The 13,151-nt window shown below is 36.9% G+C and overlaps 1 protein-coding gene across 7 annotated transcripts in view; it reads left to right on the forward strand.

Annotated features, from left to right (window-relative positions):
• shroom4 (shroom family member 4) overlaps nucleotides 1-13,151 on the forward strand; it is a 67,486-nt gene that overhangs the window by 39,042 nt on the left and 15,293 nt on the right. For 2 of the 7 annotated variants that reach the window (XM_048183944.1, XM_048183942.1), the window contains exon 1: nucleotides 10,398-10,721. The exons of the other annotated variants lie outside the window; for them this stretch is intronic. The gene's annotated coding sequence lies outside the window, so the exon portion shown is untranslated. Of the gene's footprint in view, nucleotides 1-10,397; nucleotides 10,722-13,151 lie in introns of those variants that run through there. 7 annotated transcript variants of the gene reach the window in all.

A 13,151-nucleotide genomic window follows, 5' to 3' on the forward strand; every position in this document is an offset into this window, starting at 1 on the left:
ACTTCTCATACTAACTGTTCTGAAATGTACTTCTGTTGTAATGAGTAAGGAATAATTAACATTAGGCTATTGAATTACAGAAAAATAATGCACTCGTGTGTATAATTATTTTTCAGTAATTCAAAGGACTGGAGTCAATTGTTTCACTTATATCAGCTTGTAACGGAAACTTGAGCCATTGATAGGCAGTTATTGAGCAAGATAGAATGAGAGAGAGAGAGAGAGAGGGAGGGAGAATGACCCGAGTCTGTGAGCTCTCAACAGTGTTTGGTAGCAGCATCTCAAAGCTGTACTTTAAAAGAGCAACATTACCGCCTTGCTACTGAGAAATGTCATGCAAATTTTCACTTTGCATGACAAACTATTTTATTGAAAAAGTAAATTGCAGGTCAGTGCTGACAACAAGTTTCTGTGTGCGTGTTTCAGTCTGTGTTCAAGTGTGTGTCTGTACTGTGTGTGTGTATGTGTGCAAAGAGAGAGAGAGTAGGAGAAAGAAAGCGTGCTTTCTATAGAAAAAAAAGGTAATTTAGTGAGAGACTTTTTTTTTCATTTTTTTTTTTTTCATTATCTTTTGTTAATCATATTTGTTTGCTTTGTCAGTGTTTTATGTGGGTTTTGGTTCATTGGCTGTAAGGAAATAACTGATATGGCAAAGAGATATGGAACTGTAATGCGGTAGTCGACAAACCTGGAACTACTTCATAGCTGTTACTGGAAAATAATTGCATGCCTTGGAATGTTCGTCAACCAATCAAAATCAAGCATTCAGCAGCCCTGTGGTATAAAAATAAATAACTCCTATATATATATTGTCAGTTAAATGTCGTACATATTATTTTTTTTTAGCATTTTAATTAAGATTGTTAATATAACTTAACATTTAATAACTTAATGATTTAAATAATTTTAAAGGGGACCTATTATCCAAAATTCACTTTCATAAGGTGTTTGAACAACAGTGTGTGTGAACAACCAGCCTATAATGGTAAAAATCCACCCACTCCTTTTTTCTTTTTTTTTAATCCTCATAAATCATAAACGGTCTCTCCAAACGAGGGGTTTCAGATTTCCGAAGCCCCGCCCATGACTGTTGATCTGCCCTGTTAGCATAGACACCGCCCTGAGTGAGCCGCAGCAGTCCGCCATTTCTGTTTCCTCGCTGTAGCACCTGGAGATATACAATGTCTGCACCAAAAAAACATATATGTTCTGTTATTGGATGTACCAATGAACATAAGAGTCTCTATAGACTCTCTGCATCTGAGCCAATGAGGACACTGTAGCTGAATTCCATTTATGAAGGAAATTTGATGAAGAAAGTCGGTAAAGTGTTATACATTTGCACAAATCATTTTACACCAGACTGCTTTACAAACAAGGGTCAGTTCAACACTGGATTTGCACAAAAGATTAATATGATTATACATGCTAATCGATGAGTTGAATCAACTTGACCATTCAGAAACGTCCAGTTGCATTCTAAAAGTTGTAACTTCTTCCTGAGTCTCTCCATCAGTGTCCGACTCCGGTTCGAAGTATGTAAAGCTGAACACCCCTACTGACAATTTCTGACATTTTGGCTGTGTGAGATTCTCCAGTTTTGTTGTTGTTAAGTATCCAAAGCACAAGCTGTTAAAGCTCCGCCCTCCTCTGGAAAGCAGGCCGGAAGCAGCAGCTCATTTGCATTTAAAGGGACACCCACTAAAACAATGTGTTTTTACTCACACCTAAATAGGGGCAAATTTGACAAGCTATAAAAATGATCTGTGTGGTATTGAGCTGAAACTTCAGACTCATTCTGGAGACACCAGAGACTTATATTACATCTTTTGAAAAAGGACTTAATAGGTCCCCTTTAAGGCTTATTGGGTCCCCTTTGGTTGAGAAATACTAGTGTAAAGAAATCCGGTTGAAATGACACAACTAATTTTATTGATATTGTTCAGTAATGAAATATGTATTTTTTATCTATATTTTTGCATTAGAGCTGTTGTATTCCCCGGCTTCTCTTTGTGAATGGGAAGGTGAGCTGTACAGTTAAAGGATGTTTGTGGGATGCCATGTCCAAAGACACACTGTATTGTTTTCCTGCACACACACTTTCTATTGTTCAGCAGCAGCTGTCTGGAATGCAGATTTCATGCACTTTGTTCATTGGACCAAACTTATAATTGCCCACATTTGTGCCTTCAACTTTTGGGTTGAATACTAGTTTCTTATAAGTACTAAAAGAATGAAAATTTATTTTATAAACTGGAAGAAATTGAAGTTTGTCTAATTGATGTTATCTAAACGTGATGTGCTCTGCCTTGAGGTGTGGTGCCTATCTTGCAACAGAGAACAGTGTGCTTCTGAAATTTCTGGATGTCTGGTTCCTCCTAGTTCCAACTCCCACTTCCTGTTACACATGCTGACTGTAATAGCTGCTTTAGGAGCTGTGCTGGGAACCATGGGACAGAAATGTTTATTTACAGCAAATATCCATTGTCAGGGGCGGAAGAACTGTTTTAAAATGCATGTTTTGTCCCTGACTTAAGCCAAGTTTGAAACACAGACCTTATTTGGACTGCAAGCGTATAAGATATTTAGATTCACAAACTCTTGCTCTGACTTAAAGGAAGGGTAGCTCTTTACAGGAAAGCCACGTGAGGGAGGGAAGTGGTGCTGTCTTGCTTTGGCATATATCTCTGGAGTTATTGAGCAATTGGCACATACGCCATTTGCCAGAAAAAAAACTACTGCAATAGATTGTCCATATATAACAGCTTAAATTTTAAAGGTGCAGTGTGTCATTTCTGACCTGCTAGTGGTACCAAATGGAATTGCGATGTAATTCCCCAAAATATTTGGATTTTGATGTTGTTTAGACCACAATTTTCTTCAAAATATATGGAACAGCTGTGAGTAAATAAAGATAACATTTTCAGAAATGTTCAACTATCCCTTTAAACCACCCCAGAGCCAGAAATTGACAAGTACATGTTGAGCTGCTCAAACGAACAGGAATATTTTGAAAGCACCACAGTGTTCACACTATTGGGTGTAATTCAAATAGATGAATTACACACATTACCTTTAATCATTACCAATTTTCCATGTCTCAGCATTTCTTGTAGCATTTAAATAGAAAAAGAGCAGTTAATAAATGATGCTTTTAGCCATGTGCAAATCACATTACAGGAACCAATGGCTGTAATCTACTGTAAGAAGCCAACTGGCCAAATGCTGATATAAAGCTGTAAGCACCACTGCTCTCATGAGGAAATAAAGTGCGGAGAGCCACTTCAGTAATCATCTATCAAAGGTTGCCTGGTCTCTTTGGGAGAAACCCCAGTTGCACTTCACTCTATGAGTTTATGATCTTGTGGTTTGGAGAGGCCGTGGAGGAGAGTTATGAAAGACAGAGTCTGCAAACTCAGGAAGCTTCTAGCGGTAAGACCCTGTCCGCTGCGCTAAGGAACAAGAAAGAACAAAGGAGACTCAATGCCAAAACAATGGACATTCCTTACATTCCCAAGACCACCACCCCCCTCCTGACTTTCCACATATTAAAAACAAAACTCTAAGACCTTTCAGACTCCAAAACTTTCCATGTGCCAGCCTCAGTGTATGGTGTTATTGAATATGTTTTTGATCAAATTTGAATGGGATGTATTGGTGGGGGATAATTATTTTAATGCTTTGGCCGATAATATGAAATTTGGATAATCTTTTTTTTTTTTTTTGTAATTATTTGCTAAAGATGTTAGATTTAATAACATTTTTGTCATGACAACTCTCAAGAGTGTTTGACATGGTAATGGATCCGGCAATGTTGATATGTTTGGTCTTGGCAGAATTGATCTGCTACGTCGCTGCTGCTGCTGTGCAATTACAGGCTTGCTGCTGTACAAAATAGCATACATATATTTTCATGATTCGATTTCTATTCACATGCTTGCGGTTCTATTCGATTTGATTATTTTGGATGTAGCATATCAGTTACAGTACATGGCAAATTTTCTAATGCTGTAAACTACACATGGGAGTCAGTTGGTACTACTTTACTATAATATTGAAGGTTAAAATGAACTTATTTTTATACAAACACTTAAATTACACTCAATGATGTTTTATGATAAATAAAGTTTAATAAAGTATAATTACATAATCATATTTCTATTCCAATTCGGGGTTTTTTTTTTAAATATAAACATTTAAATCATGGCTGTCATAACTGATTTATTCAAACATGCATTAAATATTGAAGAACATTATTAATGAATATGTAATGTGCATAGCTATATTCATCAGAATGCTACTTTCTAGAGCTGACTAATGAGTTTATGGTCACTGAATATGGTTTTTCTGAAGTAAATGTGACGTTACATGACATTGTTTACAAGCTGTTTTATTGACGTCTTTCCAAGGTTGAAACACTGAATTTCGGTAAGTTGTACTGTATCTTTTAAAGGTGCCCTAGAACTTCTTTTTAAAAGATGTAATATAAGTCTAAGGTGTCCCCTGAATGTGTCTGTGAAGTTTCAGCTCAAAATACCCCATAGATTTTTTTAACTGCCTATTTTGGGGCATCATTAACTATGCACCGACATATAGGTTGCGGCCCCTTTAATTCTCGTGCTCCCCCGCCCCCGGAGCTCGCGCTTGCCTTGAACAGCATAAACACAGTTCACACAGCTAATATAACCCTCAAAATGGATCATGTGAGTATTGTATTTATTTGGATGTTTACATTTGATTCTGAATGAGTTTGATAGTGCTCCGTGGCTAAAGCTAACATTACACACTGTTGGAGAGATTTATAAAGAATGAAGTTGTGTTTATGAATTATTTTGAAGACTGCAAGTGTTTAAAAATGAAAATAGCGATGACTCTTGTCTCCGTGAATACAGTAATAAACTATGGTAACTTTAACCGCATTTAAAAGTACATTAGCAACATGCTTACAAAACATTTAGAAAGACAATTCACAAATATCACTAAAAATATCATGTAATCAAGGATCATGTCAGTTATTATTGCTCCATCTGCCATTTTTCGCTATTGTTCTTGCTTGCTTACCTAGTCTGATGATTCAGCTGTGCACAGATCCAGACATTCTGCCCTTGTCTAATGGCTTGAACATGAGCTGGCATATGCAAATATTGGGGGCGTACATATTAATGATCCCGACTGTTGCGTAACAGTCGGTGTTATGTTGAGATTCGCCTGTTCTTCGGAGGTCTTTTAAACAAATGAGATTTATATAAGAAGGAGGAAACAATGGAGTTTGAAACTCAGTGTATGTCTTTTCCATGTACTGAACTCTTGTTATTCAACTATGCCAAGGTAAATTCAATATTTAATTCTAGGGCACCTTTAACATACCTTCAGATGTTTATTCATGTTTATTTTGCACTGTAAAGGCCCCGGTATACTTCAAACGAAAAAAGAAGAGAGGATGTTCATGTGCGCTTCACGCTGCCGCTTCTCTGAGGCGCTAAAGCGATCTGTCACGTCACATTAAACAGTGCCAAAACGGTATTTATTTTTTGAATCTCATAATCAGATGGACGTCATTTGAAATCTGAGACTTTGCTTCATATCAAAAGTAACAAATCACAAAGATTATTGTGATTTATTGGATGGGAGTCGTGCTACATGTTCGGTTCATTCATCAACTGAAAACAGACTAGACTAATCGATTCTTGGGATTTAAGAATCGATATCGGTTCATAAAAATGAGAATCGATTAAAATCGAGAAATCAATATTTTTGTTTTTACCCAGCACAATAAATTACCCTTAGCAGATCTATACAGGTGGAGCTGGGGAAGGTGGAGGTTTTCTGAAAGCGCGTTGCAACTGCTAGAGAAAATGCAGACCAGTATTTGAAGGTTGAGCTGCAAGCTCATTGGCCACTGATACAGCAGGAACCAATCAGCTGTACCCTGAATGATGTGGTTGCAAGCAGATTGAGTTAAGGACTACGACATCTAGAGTTTCATGACAGAACTTTTGTATTTATCAGTGTTATTAAATTATTAGTTTTAGTAAAGATTGTCTTTTCCTTTGCTATCATATAATGCTCACTTAATCTAAATGTTAAAATAAGAGAAATGAGCATGCAGAATTGAATATATAGTAACAACCGATATGGTCTATATTGTGCATTTGTAGTTTATATAAAATGTATGAATAGTGTGCGAGTGAGTATATGCTTATATTTCAGTGGTAATAGACAAAGACATGCTCCTTTTCCTGGATTATGTCAAGTGCTCAGTCCAGACAGTCCTTCATGTGTGGGTTCGTCCTTTGGGATTGCATTACAGTCGGACTGCGCATATTGAAATTGCTTCTTTTTTATTAACAGTCCCAGGGCTCTGCGCCATAGGCTGCCTTGTCTCATCATGGTAAAAATGTTCTGTAGTATAACTCTGATATACTGGACATGTGGACAAGATGTAGGTCATCAGTTAGATTAACCTCTGTTCAGTTGCCAGGGAAAGAATAAACGAATTGCAGTGTTAACATGGATGTAGACTATGAAGCCTTGTGAACTGCTCTGCATCTGTTTTAACATCTGTTATTGAAAGTTTGTTTAGAACGGTTTGTTATTGAGTCTGCAGTCTCCCACACTTTTATTCATTTACTTTATACTGTGTGATTGAAAGGCCACCGGGGTCATGACCTGACACATCTCTCTGCTATTTTTTTCTGTCCAAAATAGTTAGGAAGGGTTTGATGTGGCTGATAAGCTTTTAGGCCGTGATGCACTTTTATATGCATTCTTTCTTTCCCCTAGAAAAGTACTAATCAGAGTGAAAGAGAATCCAAAACAACAAACATGCTATTGTGCTGGAGAGCCCAACTCTTGACTGCTCCCTTCCTGGACTGGGCTTTTCGTTGTGCCCGTACTGGTAAAAGCATGGGTGATTAAATGGAATGCAGCCTTTGCGTCTCGCACGCTTTTTTCGGGGGAGCAGGCGACCAGAGAACAAATGATGATGATGATTGCGCCAACTGAAAGTGGAGATGGGTGTGTGTGAATGCATGCATGCAGGCTTGCTTATTTATTTCACGGGAATAATACAGAATGAACTTGTTGCATATATTTTCATGCAGCAGATGCCCTTTATCTAGCTATTAGCTAATTTGAGGACAAATGTCCATTAATTTAGGGATATACAGATGAATGAAACATGGTACAATGTTTAAAAACACATATTAGTACCAACTATTTTGTACTTTGTTAGCACAAAGAAATTGAAACAGACTAATGTGATTTAGTTTTTATGCTTCTCTTTTTGCATTTTCTTTTTGAAACAGTTTGCTTCTATATGTACAGTAGGTAATGACATGACCATCTGGATCCTAGCAGAAACAGAATTCCCAGATCTCAATTACAATCTGTACAAATCACAATAGAAATGCTATATTCTTGATCTTTATTATTCTTGAACTAAAGTGACTAATTGTTACTTGGATATGGACATGGTAATTAATGTTTTTCCTGCAATAAGACAGAGAGGACTACTAACGGGCTATGATGGTTGTGAAAATAAAAGAGAGGAAGGATCTTTGACTAGAACACAGCATACAGTACTATTGACTCATCTGTGTGTGTCACCAATGTTTCTTACAATAACCAGTGACATCACACCTTAAGATAAGATCAGTTCATGGTTTAACTACCGTTCTATGCTATCATACACAATCTCAGTTCCTATAACGCATGTAAAAGCAAAATGTAAAACTTAAACCCTGGTTAGAAATTGTCACATAAGGGCATAATCCTGGGTTAATGTGTTTTTAAACCCAGAGTTAAGGCCATTTTTTTTTTCTTGTGCAATGCTAACCTCAAATTTGTGTTGTCAAAGATATATGCCGTCTCTCAATTCGCCCTCTTGTTCTATGGCCTAAAAGAATGTACTCTTTTTGTGAAGAAAATGTACTTTTGAGTGTGTAGCAGAAGAATTTTTGACCACCTCCAAAGCGCAATGGGTTGTGGTTAACATTAGTTGTTAAAGTGTGCATGGATCTGCACTTCAAATTTTGAAATAGTAGACCATCTGGGTACCTTTGGTATCATTTAAACTTGATACAATTTGGGATGCACTAATTCTAATTTCGAATTCCATTTAGGACTGATAGTATGCAAATTAGGATGCAGTAATACAGTGTGACACAATAGGGCTTTTCACATATGAAATAGTTAACCCTGCTTCATTCTAAACCCCGGGTAAATGGAATCTTGGGTTATCTTGCTTCACGTTTCACACCATTAGACAAGGGCAGAACGTCTGGATGTGCACAGCAGAATCATCAGACTAGGTAAGCAAGCAAGAACAATAGCGAAAAATGGCAGATGGAGCAATAATAACTGACATGATCCATGATATCATGATATTTTTTGTGATATTTGTAAATTGTCTTTCGTTAGCATGTTGCTAATGTACTGTTAAACGTGGTTAAAGTTACCATCGTTTCTTACTGTATTCACGGAGACAAGAGCCGTCGCTATTTTCATTTTTAAACACTTGCAGTCTGTATAATTCATAAACACAACTTCATTCTTTATAAATCTCTCCAACAGTGTGTAATGTTAGCTTTAGCCCGTTAGCCACGGAGCACTATCAAACTCATTCAGAATCCAATGTAAACATCCAAATAAATACTATACTTACATAATCAGCATGCATGACGAACATTTTGTAAAGATCAATTTTGAGGGTTATATTAGCTGTGTGAACTTTGTTTATGCAATGATAGAGTCGAGAGCTCGGGGGCGGGGAGTGCGAGCAATTAAAGGGGCCGCAGCCTGAATCGGCGCATTTCTAATGATGCCCCAAAATAAGCAGTTAAAAAAAATAATAAAAAAAAAATCTATGGGGTATTTTGAGCTGCAACTTCACAGACACATTCAGGGGACACCTTAGACTTATATTACATCTTGTAAAAAAAACGTTCTAGGGCAACTTTAACAACAGACAATCATAAATTGCCTTGATCCTTACATCATTAAAAATGTATGCCTTTGTACAGCCATTGAAACTTTCACTTCCCGTGTTTAGGTTCAGAGAAATTGTTAAAAATGTTGAACAGTGACTTAACAAACATTTTAACTAGAGTAGTGAAGAGCATAATTTGCAGAGAGAAATGTGTGTTTCAGAAGACTTAATCAGTGCATACAGATGGAGAAGCATTTATTAAAACATGTTGTGTGCTCGTCTTGTGCTGTATTTGTCTAGGCAGTGTTACTGACCTCATAAATAAGAATGTCAGCTGCGCATTTAAAAATGTGTGATCACAAAAACTGAATACTCAAGAAAAATATGGACCTTACATGGCATTGAACAATATAACCTATAATTACAATTTTAGTAATAGTTAAAGGGATAGTTCACCCAAAAATGCAAATTGTCATAATTTACTCACCCTCATGTTGTTCCAAACCTGTATGAATTTCTTTCTTCTGTGGAATTTTAAAGGTGATATTTTGAGAAATGTCTCAGTGTTATTTTTTTTTTCTCAGTGTTTGTCGATGGGTACCAAAACTCTTTGGTTACCAACATTCTTCTATCTACTCGTACAGGTTTGGAACAACATGTTGAATAATGTCAGAATGTACCTTTTTGGCTGAACTATCCCTTTAAGAATTCAACCGAAGAACCCATTAGTGGGAGGTTGTGCTCCATTATAATTTGTCCTACACGTGATTGTTGGGTTTTTCTTTTATTGTCAGTGTTGTAGCTGTTAATCAGGCTGACCCCATTCTGACTTCCATCAGCCCTTCTGATTTGAGCAGGAAAAGCTGTTTATTAAGCACAGCTGATATGAGTTAAATTTCATTTTATTCTCTCTTTCTTTCTCTCTCTCTCAGGCAGTTTCTGGAATAACAAATCACACTGTTGCTTCTCAGATGTGCTTTGCATTGTTGTGCTTTCTACACTATTGAAAAGAGCAAGAATACATGTACCTGGCCCCATGCCCCAGGGACAATGCGCCGTTTCGTCTTATTCCACCAATTTGTTTCCCTTTTTTCACATACAGTATATCTTCCTCTTCTCTCTCTTTCTCTACCTCCCCTCACTCTCTCAACACCGCTGGCCGAAATTGACTGCTCTCCCAGGGAGGCAGGAAGCGGCCCTCGCATTTTTCCCCCATTCAAACAATAATAGGAGAGAATGCTAGGTATTATTTTAGCAGTGGCTTGCCGCTTTATCTCCCCCAAACATAGTTTCCTCTCCGTCTGAGCACCGCTTCCTCTCCCCCTAATGTCATTAGAGAGAGAGTGAGTGGGAGGCTGTGTGTATGTATGCGAGCGAGAGAGAGAATATGCCGTTTAGTGGACTGAATGTTTGGTCTTCAGTTGTGACTTGAAATATTGAGAGAGAGAGACAGAGAGAGAGAGAGAGAGAGAGAGAGAGGGAGAGGGGAAGTGGGGGGAGTGTTTGTCTGTTAATTTTTTCCTGGACTAGGAATCTGGTCAGAGCCTCTGGCTGCCTCATTACAGCTAAATGACCGCCAACCTTCACTCATGTGAGCGCTGAAGCCGTTAGTGTCCTGATAAAGACTGACCACTCACTGCAGACACAGACCTCAGGGTTGTCCTTTGACTCGAGACGTTTACTGATGGTTTAAACCTGAACTTCATCTTGAACCTGAAGCTGAACAGTCTTGAATTGGATTCAACTCAGAATATTTGTTTTACTGTGAGAACATCTGGAGTTGTCAAGTGTTGTGAGTATCTCAAGAAGTTTAGTTTTGCACGGAAAACCTCAAGTGGGGGTCAAACCAGCACTTAATTCAACCTGGTTAACCTATTTCTGTTTGGTGCATTTCAGCGGAGCAGTACTGCCGTGCTAAGGCAAATGCAGTAACTACACCAACACTGAAACTGAGAAAAATGGTTTTAGAGTTTGTTTTTGTTTAGTTTTTTTTATCAATTTTGATTGCTTTGGTAATTTTGTGTTTTCTATGAATCTGAGCATATTCAGCCAAAACTGTCTCAGGACAGATCATAGTCTAAGAGTCATAAATTAGTTTTGACAGCTAGCTGTATGGAGACTCAGATCAGCTTGGTGTTATGTTTGATGTTTTAAAACTGTTAGATCAGCAGTGTTTATTGGACGAGAATGACAGTGTGAATAGCTACTGTATGAGCTGTCTTGTCAAATCTTGAATCTTTTAGGCAAATGTGGTAATTGGGATGAAATATTAATTACATTTATTGTTTATAGGTCTCTGAAAGAGACATTAACATTTTGACGAGCTTTCAGGTTTATACTGTAATTAAAAAAAAAATAGCCTCTGTTTACTAAATGTCATATTTGTTTGTGTGAATAGCATGTGTATTTTTAATGTGTATTCGTTTGTTTAATTTGTTGTATTTGAGTAAATATTCTTTTTTTGTTTACCATAACCTCGCTCTGAAAACTGCTATTAAATAGCAGATATCACTGTTTGTTTCACAAGTGTTTTTAATGTACACTACCAAGTTTAGGGTCAGTAAGATTTTTGGATTTTTTTTCAATAAGGATGAATTAAATTTGTCAAAAGTGACAGTAAAAACATTTATAATGTTGCATAAGATATTTCATTTAAATGCTTTTAGTTTTTTACTTTCTTTTGTATTAATCTTTTCCTGTTTCCATAAAAATGTTAAAGGGTTAGTTCACACAAAAATGAAAATTCTGTCATTAATTACTCACCCTCATGTCGTTCCAAACCCGTAAGACCTTCGTTCATCTTCTGAACACAAATTAAGATATTTTTGATGAAATCCGAGAGCTGTTTGACTCCTCTATAGACAGCAATTTAACCACCATTTTCACCATTTACTAAAGACATCGTTAAAATAGTCGACGTACAGTGGTTCAACCTTCACTTTATGAACCGTCGAGAATGCTTTTTGTGTGCAAAAACATAACAAAAATAATGACTTTATTCAATAATATCTTCTCTTTTGTGTCATTCTCCTAATTGTTTACGTTCAGCGCTTCCAGGTTCTACTCAGAACTCTGGCGCAGTATTGGCCGACGCATGTGTGTGTGATGCTGACGCAGGAGCCAGCCAATAATGAGTCGGCGTTCTGACGTAGAATCTGGAATCGCTGAACGTAAACGGCATATGAGAATGACACAGAAGAGAAGATATAGTTGAATAAAGTCATTATTTTTGTTTTGTTTTTGTGCACAAAAAGTATTCTCGTCGCTTCATAAAATTAAGGTTGAACGATGTCTTTAGTACCTTTCTGGACCTTGAAAGTGTTGATTATATTGCTGTCTATAAACGAGTCATATACCTTTCGAATTTCATCAAAAATATCTTAATTTGTGTTCCGAAGATGAACGAAGGTCTTATGGGTTTGCAACGATGAAGGGTGAATAATTAATGACAGAATTTTCACTAACCCTTTAAGCAGCATAGCTAGTTTCAACATTGATAATAAGAAATGTTTTATGAGCATGAAATCAACATATTAGAATGATTTCTGAAGGATCATGTGACACTGAAGACGAATAACGGCTGCTGAAAATTCAGCTTTGCCATCATATGAGTAAATTACATTTCAAAATATATTCAAATAGAAAACAATTATTTTAAATTTAATAATAAATATTTCAAAGAATTGCTGTTTTTACTGTATTTTAATTAAATAAATGCAGCCTTGGCGAGCATAAGAGACCCAAAACTTTTAAATGATAGTGTATAATGTCTCCTGTCCTGTCCTGTCCTGTCCTGTGTGTTATTCCAAAAGATTGTTGTTCCTTATATATTGCATTTTTGGCTATTTCTCACTTGCTTCTATACTTTTCTAGCCTCTCGTGGAAACACAAAAATTATTATTAGTTGAAAAATAAGCCCTTAAAATCCATTGTTCCCTCTGGATCATTATTGCCATCTGGAATGTTTGTGAATACTATACTCCTGTCAATGGAACTGATGGGATCTACCTGGAATCTGGGCCTCGTTCCATTAATGCTGCTACTTTATAAATTAATTGGCAGTTTTTTTACTGTAGATGTCTTAGAAAAAGCGTCAATCAGCCATTTCAGTAATCCAGTGGACAGCAGATATGAAAGCGTTCCAGATGGTGAAGTCAAACAGATTTCCCTTGATTCCTGTATGTGTTTGCCAAGATTGACACTGCTTTTTTGAGTATAGGTG

This window comes from Megalobrama amblycephala, linkage group LG3 (assembly GCF_018812025.1).
Source record: "Megalobrama amblycephala isolate DHTTF-2021 linkage group LG3, ASM1881202v1, whole genome shotgun sequence".
In the NCBI taxonomy this organism is placed as follows: Eukaryota; Metazoa; Chordata; class Actinopteri; order Cypriniformes; family Xenocyprididae; genus Megalobrama; species Megalobrama amblycephala.